This window comes from Hemiscyllium ocellatum, chromosome 25 (genome assembly GCF_020745735.1).
Source record: "Hemiscyllium ocellatum isolate sHemOce1 chromosome 25, sHemOce1.pat.X.cur, whole genome shotgun sequence".
NCBI lineage: Eukaryota > Metazoa > Chordata > Chondrichthyes > Orectolobiformes > Hemiscylliidae > Hemiscyllium > Hemiscyllium ocellatum.
In genome coordinates this window covers 18,803,183-18,822,774 of record NC_083425.1, presented here as the reverse complement: position 1 = coordinate 18,822,774, position 19,592 = coordinate 18,803,183, and the positions used below count along the sequence as shown (strand labels likewise).

General features: G+C 39.9%; 1 long non-coding RNA gene across 1 annotated transcript in view; it reads left to right on the top strand.

The window, feature by feature from the left end:
• The window catches only part of LOC132828006 (uncharacterized), a 242,275-nt gene that overhangs the window by 162,307 nt on the left and 60,376 nt on the right, over positions 1-19,592 (top strand). The window contains exon 2 of the long non-coding RNA XR_009646065.1: positions 9,670-9,722. This is a non-coding gene — a long non-coding RNA (uncharacterized LOC132828006). The remainder of the gene's footprint in view (positions 1-9,669; positions 9,723-19,592) is intronic.

The following is a 19,592-nucleotide window of genomic DNA, read 5'->3' as shown; positions in this document are numbered from 1 at the left end:
ATGTAATCTGTGGAAACTATACGGCTGCATGACTTTAACAAAAAATTGAAATCTCTTAAGAAGTCATGACGTGCAGATTTAGGAGTTCAGTAATCACAAATATTTGAAGTAGTCTAGCAAGTAGTTTAATGGGTATGATTTACAAATACCTTGTGACTGTACTAGCAATTCAAAGGTCTGGATTAATAATGTACAGAGTTCAAGTCTCATCATATAGCTAGGAAATATAAATTCAATTAATTAATCAATCTTAAATGAAAAAAAAACTGGAACCTAAAGATGATTGTGAACCTACTAGTCAAGTGTCAAAAAAAACACATCTACTGATACATTGCGGAAGGATATTTGCTGTCCTTCTCCGTAGTGTGATTCCAGACACCCACAGCAGTGTGGTTGATTGACTTTTCTCTTTCCTCTGGAATGGCCCAGCAAGCTATGCAACTGTACCAGGCCACTATTAAGTAAATCTAGCAAGGGTAAATTGGCTAAGTCACCCAAATGAGGCACTGAATGCGACAAAGGCACATCCTTCCATAGTTAGAGCCCGCAGTTGTCTTTGCTAATGTTTGGAGATTTCTGCCAATTCTGGGGCAGCTCATCCCAAGTTCCTTGAATAACATCCCAGAGATGGTACCTCAGTCATGATGGATTGGCTCAGCAAGCCTTCCACATTGACCCTGGATTCCGTAAGTTACATGGTATGAAGTCAGGCGTGAGTAAGGACCTCCTCCTGATTTTTAGACTAGATTAGTTTCCCTATAGTATGGAAACAGGCCATTTGGCCCAGTAAGTCCATACCAACCCTTCAAAGAGTAACTCACCCAGACCCATTCCCCTACCGTGTATTTATCCCTGACTAATGCACCGAACACTATGGGCAATTTAGCATGACCAATTCACCTGACCTGCACATCTTTGGATTGTGAGAAGAAACTGGAGCACCCGGATGAAACTCCACACAGACAGTTGCCTGAGACGAGAATTGAACCCGGGTCCCTGGTGCTGTGAGGCAGCAATGCTAATGACTGAGCTACCATGCCGCCAACATTTGCAGAATTCTGTCTGCCTGCCTGGTCTGAGGTGAGGCTTCTGTTCGATCAGGGTAGGTGTGGGGGAGAAGCAGCTGAAAGATGATTGTGGGATGCGAAGGCAACATGTGTTGTGGCTTTGCATTTAATGAAGAATTAATGGTTATCAAGGATATCGATGAATTCTACCAACTGTGTACCTGCGTCTGTCCAAATACTGCTTATGTCAACGTGAATACGTTATTAATGATGCATCACTTAAAAAGAATTACTTGGTTGGAATGAGAAAGTAGCACTGGAAATCCAACTGTAGCTTTCGAGAAAATGTCAGAGTGCTCAAAAAATACTATTTTGATGCTTGCACTTATATCATCTGACTTGTGAGTGAAGAAGAAAGTGAGGATTGCAGATGCTGGAGATCAGAGTCAAAAAGTGTGGCGCTGGAAAAGCACAGCCAGTCAGGCAGCGCCTGAAGAGCAGGAGAATGGATGTTTTGAGTATAAGCTCTTCTTTGGGAGTTTATGCTCGAAACGTTGACTCTCCTGCTCCTCGGATACTGCCTGACCAACTGTCCTTTGTAATAAATCCAGTGTAATAATTTTTGACTTATGACTGAAGGAGGGTGAGTTGTGTTCTGCATTTCTTTGCAAATGCCCTATTTGTAAGTTGTCACACCATTCCTATTTTGCAATGGTTAAAAGCTTAACTGAAGCAGTGAGTTTAAAAGATAATTGACTGGAAGGGGAATGTTAGCATGGGTGGTTTTTGCATTGTGTTCCCATATTATTTATCTTTATCTGACATTTATCATCTAGTAATATTTTTTGAATAGCATGGTGAAGGTTTGTTTCGAATCAAGTATCGATTTGTGATGATGCAGTGTAAATGTTGAGCCTTGTTTTTGAGTCAGGAGCCTGCTTGTCCACTTATCACCTTAGTCCTGTCATAGTTTAGACAAGTAAACCACAAGGAGGAAGTTTTGCTCAGGAAACATTCTTTCAACCTGAACTAATTTTCTCAGCTTGTTGATTTTCTTGTTCAACCATTCTATTTTTAGCGTTAGCAATGTACTGACGTATAGTCTGGACATTGAGTGTTGCAGGGCTACTATGAGTGCCATGAAGTAAGGGGCCTGACATATATTTGACATTAAAATTGTAAAACAATAGAGTTGGCATTTGTGAGTTGATGATTAGGTCTGGCACAGTTCTGCATGATGTCATGAAAAAATCCCTTTAGCAATATGCAATCATCTACACATCCTGTTCACCTGTGGAATTTTCCTTCCCTGGGGAGTTTTCCCATTATTCACACTACAGCTGAGGGCTGTGGAGTTCTCCAGTCATGAAGGGATTGATCATTCTCTGTGATCTGCCCTACTAGTTTTCATGTCTCTACTTGAGTAAGATGCTGTCCCCTGAGCTATGATCCCACAGCTTACTGGTCATTATCCCTGTGCAAATGAATGGGATCTTGATCAGATGAGCCAATGGGCTGAGGATTGGCAGATGGAGTTTAATTTAGGTAAAGGCGAGGTGCTGCATTTTGGGAAAGCAAATCTTAGCAGGACTTATACCCTTAATGGTAAGGTCCTGGGGAGTGCAGGTTCATAGCTCCTTCAAAGGAGCAGGTAGATAGGATTGCGAAGAAGGTGTTTGGTAAGCTTTCCTTTATTGGTCAGAGTATTGAGTACAGGAATTGGGAGGTCATGTTGCGACTGTATAGGACATCGGTTAGGCCACTGTTGGAATATTGTATGCAATTCTGGTCTCTTTTGTATCAGAAAGATGTTGTGAAACTTGAAAGGGGTCAGAAAAGATTTACAAGGATGTTGCCAGGGTTGGAGGATTTGAGCTGCAGGGAGAGGTTGAATAGGCTGGGGTTGTGTTCTCTGGAGTGTCAGAGGCTGAGGGGTGACCTTACAGAGGTTTATAAAAATCATTAGGGGCATAGACAGGACAAACAGACAAAGTCTTTTCCCTGGCTTGTGGGAGTCCAGAATTAGAGAGCATAGATTTAGGGTGATAGGTGAAAGATATAAAAGAGACCTAAGACGGCAACTGTTTCACGCAGAGGGTGGTATGTGTATGGAATGAACTGCCAGAGGAAGTGGTGGAGGCTGGTACAATTGCAACATTTCATAGGCCTCTGGATGGTTATATGAATAGGAAGGGTTTGGAGGGATATGGGCCGGGTGCTGGCAGGTGGGACTAGATTGGGTTGGGACATCTGGTCGGCATGGATGAGTTGGACCAAAGGATCTGTTTCCGTGCTGTACATCTCTATGACTCTATGTTGACAGGCTGTGTTTTTATGGGGACATTGCAGCCTTACCCCTCTTTGTGGTCAACTTGGAGCAGTTAAATAATCAAGAGATGGGCAGTGAAACCAGGGCCATTCCGGTCCATGTGGTTCACCTACTTGCTTTGCCTGACTTTTCCAAAATATTTGCTAGAGCCCAAAATTCCTTGAAAGAGAACAGGGAGAATATCTGGAGGATTTCGATTTGTTTCAGCTTCTGAGATGGGAGATTTTTTATTGTGATTTTATGGCTGAAACAAAGCATTTTCCCACTTTACGTTGAAAGAGGAACATCGAGGCCTAAGATTTGTTTTAATTATTTGCAAAGTAGAACAAATTGTGCTTCTTGTGCCAAGACAGGCCTTCACTGTCTACACTGTTGCCTCTGAGTTAGAAGATTGTAGGTTCAAACCCAACTCCAGAACTTGAAGACAATGAGGTTGATGCTCCAGTGCAGTACTGAGGGAGTGCTGCATGGGTGGAGATGCAATTTTTCAGGATGAGACTTTAAACCAAATTCCTGTCTGCCTTCTCAAAAATAACTCCTGGCACTATTTTGATGAAGAGCAGGGGTGTTATCTGATGTCATGGCTTCACTGTTTTTGGTTTCTGGCTGCACAAAATAGAGTTAATGTCACCCTTTCTAAATTGCATTTTACACTTCATTAAATCATGATAAAGAGGGCTAATATCATTTACTAAAAAAATTCTTGTGATCTCATTTGATTTTGGTGTCTCAAAGTATTTCTGAGATCATTGAATATGATTCAGTGATTACATACCTAGTCTTCTAAAGTGAGTTATTAGCATTTTTCCAGGAGATCGGAATTTTCAGAGAAACCCCTTACATCATGTAGTGAAATATTTTAAAGGAATATGTTGGGTAAACTGAAGTATCTACAAAAAGAAGACCATTCAATGTTTCTGTTGTGATGCACTTGAAGATCCACTTATCAAAAACTCAAGTCATCGCAATGCCATTTTGAGTATCTCAAGCCCAAGTGCAAGGATGTTGTATATTCTTATCCAGCTGCTTCCCAATTTATAAAATATATTGTTCTTTGGAAGAACTTTCAATTAATGCCATTTCCTTTCTGCTCCTATCTTCATAAACAATAATTGGTTAGTATTAAAATACTGGACTTTTATCAAATAACACCGCATAGCATTTGCATTACTGAATCATTGAGGGTGATCTCTTTTAATGTGGTTTATTTTCTGACTGTGTGTTCATCAAGGTGGGGTTTGATCATTCTGTGGAATGGGACCATTTCGCAACTTGTCATACATTAAACACAATCAGGAGTTCAATGAGTCCTGATGTTATACACCAAATATGCTTGCTCTTTAGCCTTACAGTGGAGAACTTACTTTCTTTATATCTTTGTGTCGGGGGGAAAAATGGCAATGCAAACATGAAATGTCACTCTTGTCAGTTATGTGGGGCTATTTGTGGGCTGCAAACCTCTTGCACTCTTTCTCGTGGTCCATTTAAAACTCTGCAGTGAATTATGAAAAAGACTTTGGGCAGACATGGAGTTTTTGCCGACTGAATATTGGGAAATAGGTATATCTTTCTTAAAGTAAACTTGAATCATTCAGAGCCATTGCCACAGTTAATTGTGCTTTCCCTCTGCAAGCACAATTCTGTCACAGATGCTTACATGCAGTTCACAGTTTCAAGACAACTAATTTTTCCTCTGTTCAACACTTTGCTCATGAATTAAATGTGCCTACTCCTTTTCACACCAGTGGCATTCTAAGTTACCAGTGTCTGACAACACTGTATCGACCTTCAGAAAACATTGACAATGTTCTGCAGCTTCCTTAGGCTGGTTTTTGGGTAATGATGAGCTACAACTGCCTGTGTACTTGAAACTAAAAATCCTCTGCACCCTGCACTTTTTGTATGTTCATTGAGTTATTTGTTTCTATTTCTAATGCTGAATACTAATAGCAACATCTTTCTGTTGTTGTTACTCTTTTCATTTGATATGTTAGAGGGCCTTCAGAAAACATTGACAATGTTTTCTGAAGGCCGATACAATGTAGTCAGACACTGATAACTTCGAATGCTACTGGTGTGAAAAGGAGAAGGCACATTTAATTCATGGGCAAAGTGTTGACAGAGGAAAAATGAGTTGTCTTGAAACTGTGAACTGCACGTAAGCATCTGTGACAGAATAATTCAGGGCAGGCTTCCAATCTTCACTGTGGGTGATGTTGGTAAAATCTGTTTCCCCTTTGCAATGCATCTCACCAAATCCCAGCTGAAATGTCATCAAAAATGTTTCAAAGCACTGAAGAATTTGCAAATTTCAAACTCTATTTCATTTTTTAAAGAAACACATTTAGGATTGGAATTGCTTTTTCAATAGGAAGTTGGCGTTACTGGTTACTGGCAATTCACTTTATCTTTTGAGTGAAGGATTGTTGGAGGATTTCTGATTTTCAACATTACTCATGAAAGCTTGTTCAATTCTATCATTTTTATGGAGCTTTGTGGATTTGAGGTAATGTTCTGAAATGTTCAATTAATCATTACAATGTGGAGGCACATCTCGAAGTGTGAGAAATTATAGCGTCTTTGGAACATACAAGGCTTTCCCAGGACTGGCAGTACTTTCACTGCTAGAAATTCACTGGACTGCCTGTGGTGAACTGGTGACACCAGAGTAAGAACGGGTAATAATGTGATTTGACTCTATTTGCCATTTGGGAAGGCAGCTGCCGTAATGCAAATTTATTGGCTACCTACAATCTTTTTCAAACATTTTCAATAATGTAGAGAAAAGCAAGAGAGAGGTCAAAATGCAGCAGTCATTTATAAGTATATCAATCCCTTCATGAAAAGTAACCAACTAAAATCAAAAGCAAACAGATTCCAGGCAACAGCAATATCTTAATGCTTTTCTCCCAGAGAGCACGGCTGTGAGAGTGGACACAATCTTCAGGCCCAGGTGAGAGTACATACTCTCTGAATCATGATTCCTGCAAATCCAGTAAATGTCAACTGTTCAAATCTCGATTTGAAGCTAACTCAGAAAAGACAGCAGTTCTGTCTATTGCAAAAACAGAGACAAAAGCATGTATGCTGATTCATGGATATTCCATTGAAATGAATCTATAATTTTAAATAAAAAGGAACCAGTCAGAAAGTAGTTTCTATGTTAAATGATTTCCACAAAATAGTAAATTCACATTAAACAAATTTCCTGTTATGGTCTCTTAAACCACCGATATCTAATGCTAACAATACGTGGGAAGGAAGAAAACTTGCCATTGACAGAATGAACTCAAAAAGTTGATATGGGGTGTGTGTGCACTGCCTTATAAAAGTGGCAGACCGTAATGCCTAGACTCATTTAACCTTGGGTACAATTGGCTGTTCCATTCTAGTTATCCTGCAATGAAATGTTCACGAGGCTCCAATATGTAGGACTGTAATGAGCTATCGATCTATTGTCATTGTCCCTATTTTATTTTGCCTTTCTTTTTTCCAGCATTGTGGTGATAACCTAACTATGGCCAAGACATCATATCAGCCACATTCTGTTGCAATGAAGCAAAGACATCTTCAAAAATGCAATGCAGCCACTTCCAAAAAACTAGCATTTTAACATTGCATGAATATATCCCAAAGACGTCTATGTTATGCTCTATTGGATTAGAGAAATGGAGCCGAAAGTACTTTCCAAACTAAATTTTGACACGTGGTTTCCTCTCAGCTATACCTGGCTACAGTGAGACTTTAGATGGGTTTCAAAGTCTCAAGAGTGTTTTGTTGAAGCAATTAATAACTGAATGGATGGATTGTTCAAGTTGGAATCATCAATGCTCTAAATAGGATGTATTTGAAAATCCCAACACATTGAGCTGGACAGAAGTAACTAGGAAGTTGGTGAAAGAAAATACTCCATTGATTCAACGAAATTTAGGCTGCCCCGCTGTACTTCAAGTGTAGGTCTGGAATTGCCCACGTAAGAAATTTAGATCAGTGATCATCAGGCAGACAGATGGCATCCTCCCTACTGAGTGGTCACAATTTGGCAAATGCAGAGAGGCTGAAATCTTGAAATTCTCAGAACGGTTTATCAATATTTTGATTTCATCAGGGTGTCAGAGTTATAGAGTCAAAGAGATGTACAGCACGGAAACAGACCCTTCGGTCCAACCCGTCCATGCCGACCAGATATCCTAAGCCAATCTAGTCCCACCTGCCAGCACCTGGTCCATATCCCTCCAAACCCTTCCTATTCATGTAACCATCCAGATGCCTTTGAAATTTTGCAATTGTATCACCACTTCCTCTGGCACCTCATTTCATACATGTACCACCCTCTGTGTGAAAAAGTTGCACTTTAGGTCTCTTTTATATCTTTCCCCTCTCACCCTAAACCTATGCTCTTTAGTTCTGGACTCCCCCACCACAGGAAGAGATCTTGTCTATTTATCCTATTCACGCCCCTCATGATTTTATAAACCTCTATAAGGTCACCCCTCAGCCTCCATTGCTCCAGGGAAGACAGCCCCAGCCTAATCAATCTCCCCCTATGGCTCAAATCCTCCAACCCTGGCAACATCCTTGTAAATCTTTTCTGAACCCTTTCAAGTTTCACAACATCTTTCCAATAGGATGGGGAGCAGAATTGCACACAATATTCCAACAGTGGCCTAACCAATATCCTGTACAGCCGCAACATGACCTCCCAACTCCTGTACTCAATACTCTGACCAATAAAGGAAAGCATACCAAATGCAGTCTTCACTATTCTATCTACTTTTGACCCTACTTTCAAGGAGCTATGAATCTGCACTCCAAGGTCTCTTTGTTCAGCAACACTCCCTTTGCCATTAAGTGTATAAGTTGTGCTAAAATTTGCTTTCCCAAAATGCAGCAACTCGCATTTATCTAAATTAAACTGCCACTTCTCAACCCATTGGCCCATCTGATAAAGATCCCGTTGTAATCTGAGGTAATCCTCTTCGCTGTCCACTGCAACTCCAATTTTAGTGTCATCTGCAAATTTACTAACTGTACCTCTTATACATCTAAATCATTTATTTAAATGATGAAAAGTAGTGGACCCAGCACTGCCCTGGAGAATCTTGTTAAACATCCAATCAGTGGCTCAGTGGGTTAGCATTTCTGACTCATAGCACCAGGCACAAGGGATTGATTACAGCCTTGGATAACTGGCTGTGTGGAATTTCCACCAGGTGCTCTGGTTTTCTCCCACAGTCCAACGATGTGCAGGTCAGGTGGTTTGGCAATGCCAACTTGTCTGTCTATAGGGATGTGCAGATTAGATGGATTGGTGATAAGTGCTGGATTATGGGGATGGGGTGAGGGTGAGGGGAAGCAAAGTCTAGGTGGGATGCTATTGGGAGGTCAGTGTGGACTTGATGGGCTGAATGGCCTCTTTCCGCATTGCAGGGATTTTATGATTCATCAATGAGTAACTGATTGAAAGAACAGATATTAATAGAAAAACCAATTAAAGCGCAATCTGGTCAATCAAAATAAATTCCACAAGTGATTGTATCTCCAAACTCCTGGCCTGGGCTTTGTCTACTTTCAAAAGGATAAAACAACTGGTTGAATCGGAACACTGACTTGAAACAAGCCCAATTCCTCAATGTCGTAAATTAACATGTAGCTTATTCTTAACCAGTTACACCCTTTCCCACAGCTAGGAAGTAATAAGGAGATGTAGCCTCGCAAATGAAGCAATCTCCTACATACACAAAAATTATGACTTGTTTCAGCATGCAAGGTTTGCAAGGCAGAGTGAGAGCCTTGAAAAATTGGCAAGTATGACGCGCATCTCATTTTGTACTAAGCCAAGTGGCTTTCTCTGGAAACAAATCCTATTCCAAAAGGTAGGAATGGTAGCCTTTCTTGATGTGACGGTTCAAGATGTGCTAAATCTCCAGCCCTTAGGTATTTTCATAATCAACCTGTTCAGAGACCCTATTATATACCTCTTGGGTGGATGGGACTTAAACCTGTGCATTCTTGCACAAACTACCATTTCACCAGAAGAGCCCTCCCCCAACTCTCAAAGAGGGAAAGATTGGAATGAGAAGCTGAAAAACCAATACCTGGAATCAGAAATCAATCAGCACCCATGGCAAAAGAAAGTTACATATTAATGTTCTTTGTAAAGATTCAAGGCTGGTAATTCACTTCAACTTGGAGATCTTTAAATGCTACAGAATGTTTTACTTGCTATTCTGTTGCAATTTACTATGCAGTTACTGTTGTTCTCTATTATGTGAATACAATTTTATTACTGTTGAATTGCTGTTAGTCATGGTGTCTTTTTTTAAATTCTAGGTATATTTCTGCATGACCTCAAATAAAGTGACCGAACACACCAGATGATATAGGTAAGATTGTGAATAAATGCCATATTATTACATCTGACTTCACTCCAGCTCTGTCCTGTGGGTGAACTTTTAATGGTGCTTTCCATTTTCTTTTCATTACAAGGTCCTTCCCAATCTTTGCTATGCTTTTTCCTCACCTCAGCCCTACTGCATTGGATACGCGAAGCTGATAGGAGACCACAAAGGTATTGCCCTGTGAGACAGATGGTACTAAACTCATGTAATAATAATCATAAACCGTGAGAAGGTTAGTAACAGGTTTTAGAATGTCATAGACAGACTTATGAGATGGGAAGACACATGTTAGATGACGTTTCACACTGCTAAGTGTGAAGTGATTCATTTCAGAAGGAAGAATAAGAAGAGGAAATCAAATCTAAATGGCATAATTTAAAAATGGGTGCGGAAAGAGAGAGAACATGCAAAAGCCAGGACAAACTAAGGAACTTTTTAAAAAAATCAGGAAGACAGAAAGTGCAAATGAAAGTTATGCCAAACCTTTATAAATCATGGCATAGTTTCCAACTGAAATGTTGTGCTAAATTCTGAATATCACAGTCTTGGACAGACGTCAAGGCCTTGGAAAGGAAACAAGAGGAGAGCCAGGACAATGGTACCACGGGTGTGAGACTTCAGTTGTGGGGAGAGAAATGAGAGGCTTGGATTGTTCTTGGAACAGAGAAAGTGAAGGGGTTATTCAAAGTATTCAAAGTCAAAAAAAGGGGTTTGGAAATGCAAGTTGGTGGAGGCAATTTCAAAATGTGGTTCTTATTCTTTTCCCATGGTGTTTTGAAATCAATCTTTAAACATTATTCGTAAGTCTTTTGTATTATTGTGATGGCAATAAAAATATTGTGAATGTATGTCAGAATGGTCACATGACTGGAAACTGACTGGTATGAGTACACTTTGACTGACGGACCTCTGCAAATGTAATTTAATGTCATAGTATTACTACGTATACTAATTCAGATGATGAAGCAGGACAATTGATCCTTCACATAGATACAATATTAATACCAGTCATTGCTGTTGTAGAATGGGTGAAGCATCATTGTATTTTGAAAAGTTCTCAAGCTATAGATGTCACAGCTTCACCAATATATAAATACTTTGTTCTGGAAACATCACTATATCCAGTCCTCTTTGCAATACATGTTCTCTTAACTTGAATAACAATTTACCAGGGCTTCACTTTTAAATTGTTCTCCAATAGTTAAGAATTAAATGTGGCCAATTCCATGGGAAATGATCTATGTGGCTGTTGGCAAACTATAAACTTTTAAGCGCTGAGACATTGACTCATTTCCATCATGTTGAAAGTCACCATGCGAGTACTGACTTTGTTTTAGACGGCCATAACATTCAGAATCATCCACTCACATATGTGTTTTCTACCAATCTTGTGTTTAACTGAAGGGAAGGTAGAAGCTGGCCAGATTGTGTGCTACTGTGCTTTACATTATTTTTAATTCCCAGATGTACTTCCTTCTCTGTAATACATACTAAAGCATGATTATTGCAGGTCTATACCTCCAGCTGTCACCTTACCAAACTGTAACATGTTTTTTTGCAGTCATTATTGACAGCAAGGGTTCACTTTGGGGGGTGGGGTGGGGGGAAGGGGTTCAATCTCCCTCTTGCTCTTTCCTGCTTTCCACTTAATGATTGTAGCCAATTTAATCACCTGAAGACAATTTCCCTTTGTAGGAATTTCAAACCCCTTGTGAATTTATGACAATCTGAAGCAAATTTTGAATAACATTAATCGAATCAATAACCAATATGAAACCAGTCACTGCAGCTCTAGGGGGTGCTCCAAGCTCATTAATCCAGCTTTTCTTTGCATTTTGTTGTAGCCTAGGTTATCTGTGGTGAGGTACAAAAAAAAGTTCAAGCAGAAGGGCAGTTCCAGTCAAATATATTTCATTTTTGATATAAGATGAATATTGATCTAGTTAGAAAATTCCAAAATACCTTCCTCAGCCAAGCACAGAATGTAAAAGTATTAATTCTATTGCTTCACTTCAAACTTATCCGATTCTAAAGATTGGACTTTTGTGACAGAACAGTTGTACTAACTGGGCGTCCATTACACTGACCTTTTTGTGTGAATTATAATCCTCAATAAGCAAGATTGAACTTCTTATCTGCAGGATCAAATGTCAAAATATTGTAAATGCAGTCCAACAACTGGGTAGTTACTGATAGTGATTTAATTCGGGAAATAAATGGCACCATATGTGATATGGCCGAGCTGGACTTCATCAGAAGAAAATATTTGTTTTGGAAATGCAGTAATACCTCCACACTATTGTACAGCTGCCATATGCTGCTAGTTAGTTTAACCTGTACAAAGCTGCAACACTTTCTTTGGTGAGTAATTTTATTTCCCCACTGCCAAGTGGGGAGTCTATCTGTCATCTGAATCTCTCTTGCATGCTCTCTCTTGACTTCTATTTCACTCTGTATCTCACCCTATCTCCTTCTCATGCCCTTTCCCACTCATGCCCCCTCTTTCTTTTACCACTCCCCCCCCCCAACAAATTAAAGGAACTCATGTAGAATTAAGTATAAAACTGCACTCTTTATTTATGGTGATCTGATTGCTTAACATGGGTAACTTCATAATTCAGGTGACTTTTGTCAAAATTAAACTTCAGTAAAATTGAATGATAAGACAAACTTTTTTTTCCAGATGTTGCCTAAATCAGGTGCCGTTACTAGTTTGCGATGACTTCTTTTTGGAAATCTGTTGTAGTTTGGCAAATGTCCGTACGGCCTGGTTACGGGGGAGATTTGCATCGAAAATCTCTTGGTTCGGGTGGTAACAGAAGCTGACGGACTTTATAATCTTTTGACAGAGCTTGGCATCCAACACAAATACACCATATATTAATCTAGAACAGAATAATTTTGGCTTTCAAGGGGTTAACCAGAGGGGAGAAGAAATCCGGATCTCTTGGTGTGTTTCTAATTTGTATTCTGGGCTGTCCTGAGGACTTCATTTTTTTAATCCCTTTTGATTGTTGTGGTTGAAAAGCACAGGCATTTCTTTTGTGCCAGCTCTAACATTCTTCCTCCTTGCAGTGAAGTAGCTTGTAGTTGGACTGAGGAGACAGCTTGTAAACTGAAATTAACTGTTCTGAGAATGGAAGGAGTTTGATCACAGTCCAAGTTTTCTGCCCTATATCAGCAATAGAAACTTCTGTAAGTGGATAATACTGATTTATCATGGGTAGAAGATATATAGCATATTACACCCTCTGATGCTCAGTGCAATATATCGAACAGATCTTATTTTGATGCAAGGACCTTACTGAGTTACTGAAAGACTATCTTCTACAAAACTAAGGAATTGCTTTTATCCAACAACCAGTAAATAGTTGTAAATGAAAACAATTTTTAAAGCATTTGCAATGAAGCTTAGCAGTGTCACATAATGAAAGTCACATAATGAAAGTCATTGGCTAAGTTTGCATCAGCAGTAGTTAAAGGTTTCAATTTAGAATCTGAAAGCTACAGGATGTATTGATTTGTGTTGCTGATTGCCCTATCTAGCCTGTCAGATCTAATCCCTTAGCGGTTACCTTATATTGATCAAAAAAAATTTATTATGCCACTAAACTCTTGTTTCTCTGAAGTTTTGCTTTAACTTTTTCGATTGTGCTATAACTGAGGTGATTAAAGATGATATCACTCTTCCTTGACCTCGCACGGTCTTTATCAGCATAAGACCATAACGGCAATAGGAAGTTTTAATCAGGGTTATAAAAGGACTTGTAAAATTTGGATGACATACGGATATATATTGTGCACAAGCACTGCACTAATAAGCTTACAGTTAGTGTCTGATGTGCAGATAGATGATAACTGAAGGAGTTGGAAGAGGAGAATGACTTGAGTTTCCACCTGTGATTCTTCCAACTTGTTTTCACTGATCTCTGTGTTGCTAAGTGGACGTCTATATGAAAGCTAGATACAGAAAGAAGATGAAAAGGATAAGTGATCAGGGGCAGACTTTTGCTGCCCGTGGTCTTTTAAACAGTAGCGTTGATTGAAAGTGTGAGAAAAGCAGTCTTTGCTGCTTCATTTGGATTCAGGAAAGGGCATCACAGTGCAAAAGGGAAAAGGAAGAGAATAAGACACTCAGTGCTCAAAAAGCCTATTCCGTACTAGGATGGAGTAATATCTTGTTTTTGATGCTCCTGTCATTCTCATTTCAAGCAAACTGTAATGTTCATTTTGCCATCTGATCCCTTGTAAATTAAAACAAATTGGCAACAATTTTGAGATTATTGAGGAGCTCTGTGCTGTATCCTATTTGCTCATGTCTGGCTGCTGAAACAGATGATTGCACCATGTAATTGTAGGTTTCTACCCAATGTGTTCATTGGCTTTTATCTAAGGGAAGGTGGTTTGCATTGCAGGTACCATTGAACTACAGAATCCAAACATTGTCAATGAAGTAAAACCATTATGTAAACAATGCATTTTACACCATGTTTAAGAACAGCTAAAAGCAAACCTTTTGTGTACAACTGCACAGAAATGGTAATTGGAAGTTTCATTTTGGTAACCATAAATAGATAGCAATTTGAAAATCAATTTTTCCATTTTTATTGAACCTTTTTCAAACTTTGTTTAATCTCCCTATATGAAATTGTGCAGCTTCTGTTTGGAATCCCTCAGGAGATTTCTATCCCCCTTCTACTACTACTAAGTTCTGCCAGTGCACTGCACCAACAACATACCGATGTATCCTTATTGAATATACTTCTGGTTTAGTGAATTAGGCATCCAGTCTTCTGCGAGAATTGCACAGCTTTGTCCTTGTACTGCAAGCCATATAGTAAATGCTCAGCATCAGTATTTTTAGAGTGAGCAGACAAACTAATGTGTAGGATATTTACCCTTCATTTGAATTTGACTAGATTCTGCTTGGTAAATGGGCAAACCTGCAGAACTCTGTCACTGCAAGGGTTAACCAGGACGTATAAAGTCTGGTGTATGATGTCATCAGACCTGCTCTGGTTTTGACAAGTCATTAGAACTTGTTGGTAGAGTTGAGTACATTTAATTAGCTTGAAATTTGGATTAATTGTACCTGATAAGATGTGCTTTCATCTTATTCGGAGAACTATTACCTTTGCTGGTTCGCACAGGTGACGTATTGGCAAACAATTTGAAAATTCTTGGTTCAAAATGTCAATTGCAAATGTTATAATTTAGTTACCGTATTCTACGAATCATTCAAGTGACACTTTAATGATGATCGGCTGAAACAGGAGTGACTGGGCACTTATGCTACAATTTGCTAGTATTGTAGTTAATTAAAATTGAATTAGCTTCTAATCACAGCCAATATAGTTGAAATGGTTATTGTCCAATTCTCAGCCAGGTTGTGCGATGAAAAGTCTCTCTTTAATGAGTAAATTCTGATCTCGCTTGGATTACTCATGTGCACTTTGGGTGGATACCAACCACCATTTCACAATTATTCACTCACTGTGTTGCAAAAGAATCAGTTTGGATCTGATAAATTGTTGTCTGTGATTACTAACTTCAGTGTAACTTAATCCTTTGCAGAGTGAAATAAGCTTTCAGTACAATGACTAAAAAACAATGATGTCCCTCTACCTCGTTCACCAAGGTGGACCAGGGCCATTTGAAGTTCACTGTACAATCAAGTACTAACGTTCTGAAACTCAATAGTTGCTCCGTTATCTCCATACCAGATAATTCTGTGAGAACCATCTCCTAGTCATTTAATGTTTTCCCAGCTCAGCTACTGATCATTGCCCCTGACTTTAATCCATCCTTACAAATGCCCGTTTTTGAGTATCGTTTCTGCATCTTTCTGTTTCTGAAGCACTTCAATAAGTTATGCTCCTGAAAAGCTTTATTATAGGCCTTTCTGACCTTTCCAAACACTGTCCAAGGAAGATGGGAAAGAGAGATGACAAACAAATGGATGGAGGGTTCAGTGGCATCGGGAGGTGAGGGTCGGGTGCTTTTAGAAAATGTTTCAGCCATGACTGAGGGATGTGAGGAGGACACTTTTTTACAATTTGAAATTTGGAGGTCGTCATAGCATTGAGCAGGCTGTGAGTACTGTTGTGTTGAGTTGAAAGTTATAATCAAAGTAGATCAATATTAACAGCTTTGGACTGGCACGTGCCTGGACTGAAGTACGTATAATTATGGTTCATCATATCTTTTGATTGGCCTAACCTTTATAAACACCAACTACCTAGAGCTCCACAATTTTCATCTTATTGTCCAATCTTTGCCAACCTCATTTGTCCTGTTTCTAATGGTCCTTTAGCCTTGGGCTACTTTTCACTTTGCCACCTTTGGTAGTACGGCCACCCATCTTGTCCAAGTAGCCTGGAACTTTCGCCACAATCCATATGTCTCTCAACATCCAAAACCTCTGTAAAGTCCATTGTCTCAATAGCTCCTCCACTCTGTAGTCTCCCCTTTGCAAACTTGTTCATTAGTATTTTTTTTAGATTAGACTTTTTTTTAGATTAGACTTACAGTGTGGAAACAGGCTCTTCGGCCCAACAAGTCCACACCGACCCGCCGAAGCGCAACCCACCCATACCCCTACCCCTACATTTACCCCTTACCTAACACTACGGGCAATTTAGCATGGCCAATTCACCTGACCCGCACATCTTTGGACTGTGGGAGGAAACCGGAGCACCCGGAGGAAACCCACGCAGACACGGGGAGAACGTGCAAACTCCACACAGTCAGTCGCCTGAGTCGGGAATTGAACCCGGGTCTACAGGCGCTGTGAGGCAGCAGTGCTAACCACTGTGCCACCGTGCCGCCCATATTGTCTTGTTGTTTGAGCTTACCTATTGTGAACCCTGGAATTCATAAGTGTTGTTGGGATGCCTAAGGACACTAATTATCCAATTAAAACAAAGTATTTAGGGCATAGTCGAATTGGGCTAGGAATTTGGTTAAAGACATGAATTTGGGTAAACTTTTGTGATTAAAAATGAGACTGGCATTACTCTGTTTATATTCATGCCATGTTTTACTGAAAAGTCGGAAATGAGTGAAAGCAACAAGTTGTCTCAACTAAAACAGGTTTAAGCAAATGTGAAAGTAGTTTGGGTGGGTATTATTTTTGTTTTAATCAACAAAATGTATAGTAGAGGTTGGCTATTGTAACAGGTGTGAAGGGGTCTTTCATTTCAATTGAAGGATTAGACATTTAAAATCTAATCTTTGATCTCACCATCACATTAGGATACTTTTTGCTTCTAGAATGTTTTGATGAAGTAACAAGAATTAGGAATTCAGGGTGGGAAGAAAACTGTAATCCTCCTGGCATGACATTGCAAACTATAAGCAATTACTTCAACCCTTGAATCAGTCGGATGATATTGGCAATCTACGTCAATATGGTCTGTGCATTTTTTCTCACAGTTCTCTCAGTTGGTGTATTTCGGAGTGAATGTTGCATAATAATGGGATGTGCTAGTGTTAGATGGTGTCTGGGGAAATAAAACTCGCCCTTTCAGTCACCTCCCATATGGTTAATTTGCTAATACCAGTAGAAAAGGATGACCTCAGCTGTGTTTATATTTGTTGTAGATACCAGTTATTGGGATGTGCTTTGGTGGTGGCTATTTTTTATGCAAATCTGTGCAGCAGAAGTGATATATTACTTGTTTTAGAGGTCGTTTAAACATTTAGTTTTTGAGAATTAAATGGAAATTGCAGCTCAGACACAGGCCAATCATTGACATATGCTTTACGTGAACCACTTTGCATTTTACCTTATCTAACCCGGTCCAGTATCGTTCTCAAAGAATTACATTAGGTTGCATGAAAGTTGCTGCCTCTTTGGATATCTTTGCTAACGGGCTAGTCAAATTTGAGCAATGGCAGAAAATAGGTAGCCAATGAGTGTCCTTCTGTCACATTCCCGGCCCTATTTCTTTCTCCAAATTGGACAAAGTGAAGCAGCCAATCCATAGCTGTTGAGTTACAGTCGGCCCGTCAATATTTTATCTGGCACATGAGACTTAGTGCAAATAGTCCTAATGAAATAGGACTTTTACTTGCCCAACGCTTAGGGAAAATGGTACAGTCTCTGGATTGTACCAAGAATCCTTACCACATGCCATTGTGAGTTTGAATTGACTTCAGGAGGTGAAAGAATAAATTCTCAGACTTTGACTGAACATAATGGTAGAAATAATACAGTTGTAGTGGTTGCCATCTTTAATATTCACCTTTTCATGGCAAAAATCGTAAAAATGCTCTTCTTATACCAACTTAACATGTAAAACTGACCCTTGAACCATGGTTACTTACCTTTTATTCATTCTCACAGTCGATCCCCTAATGGCCTCAGGCTGTTTTCTGAGGTGATTCAATGTAACTATGGCTCCAAATTTTGTTGAAGATAAGCCAGAATAAAGGTCATTAAAAATCATAGTGTGGAAATTCTTTTAGCCTCATTTTCTCTCAATTGAGAGGCCTGAGGTCAGCCTGAAATTGGACTTCAAGCTTCATTAACATTATTTGGGCTGCTGCCCTTTCCTGTCTTGACTACACACACAGCTCACCCATTAAGATGAATTTTGGAGCATTTGACTCATTGGCGTGCCCTTTTAGGCGGCAGCCATTTAGCAGTCCCCATCCATATCTGGAAAAGTGCCTCCTTGCTCAGGGCAGTCCAATTCACCTCTTTGAGCCCCAAACCAGATCTCAGCAGTTTCCCCAACTTCCTTCCACACCCATACCATGAACAATGGGCCTAAACAGTATTGGATCAGATCTAATTTGACTATATTGACCACAAGCACTTGGATTTCAAATTAGCTCTCAGTGAGCGTGTTTTGTTTTTTGAGCCTGTGAAACAGACATGGCAATGTCCTATTTCTACTCCAATGTATCACGTAAGGTAAAATTAGCTGCTCAAACATTCACAAGCTTCCAACTACCTAGGAGGTACAGACCAAGATATTGTCTAGTGGATTCTGAAACTGAAGCCTTGTAATTACATTTAGACATTCCTGGATAGCATTCAGAGATGCTGAGGTGATACTAATAGCTCTACACTTAGCGTCATAGAGATGTTCAGCGTGGAAACGGACCCTTCGGTCCAACCCGTCCATGCCAACCAGATATCCCAACCCAATCTAGTCCCACCTGCCAGCGCCTGGCCCATATCCCTCCAAACCCTTCATATTCACATACTAGCCTCCACCACTTCCTCTGGCAGCTCATTCCATACACGTACTACTCTCTGCCTGAAAACGTTGTCCCTTAGGTCCTTTTTATATTTTTCCCCCTCTCACCCTAAACCTATGCCCTCTAGTTCTGGACTCCCTGACCACAGGGAAAAGACTTTGTCTATTTATGCTATCCATGCCCCTCATCATTTAGTAAACCCCTATAAGGTCACTCCTCAGCCTCCGATGCTCCAGGGAAAATAGCCCCAGCCTGTTCAGGTTCTCCCCATAGCTCAAATCCTCCAATCCTGGCAACATCCTTGTAAATCTTTTCTGAACCCTTTCAAGTTTCACAACATCTTTCCGATAGGAAGGAGACCAGAACTGAACGCAATATTCCAACAGTGGCCTAACCAATGTCCTATACAGCCGCAACATGACTTCCCAACTCCTGTACTCAATACTCTGACCAATACAGGAAAGCATACCAAACACCTTTTTCACTATCCTATCGATCAGTGGCTCCACTTTCAAGGAGCTATGAACCTGCACGCCAAGGTCTCTTTGTTCAGCAACACTCCCTAGGATCTTACCATTAAGTGTCTAAGTTCTGCTAAGATTTGATTTCCCAAAATGCAGCTCTTCGCATTTATCTGAATTAAAC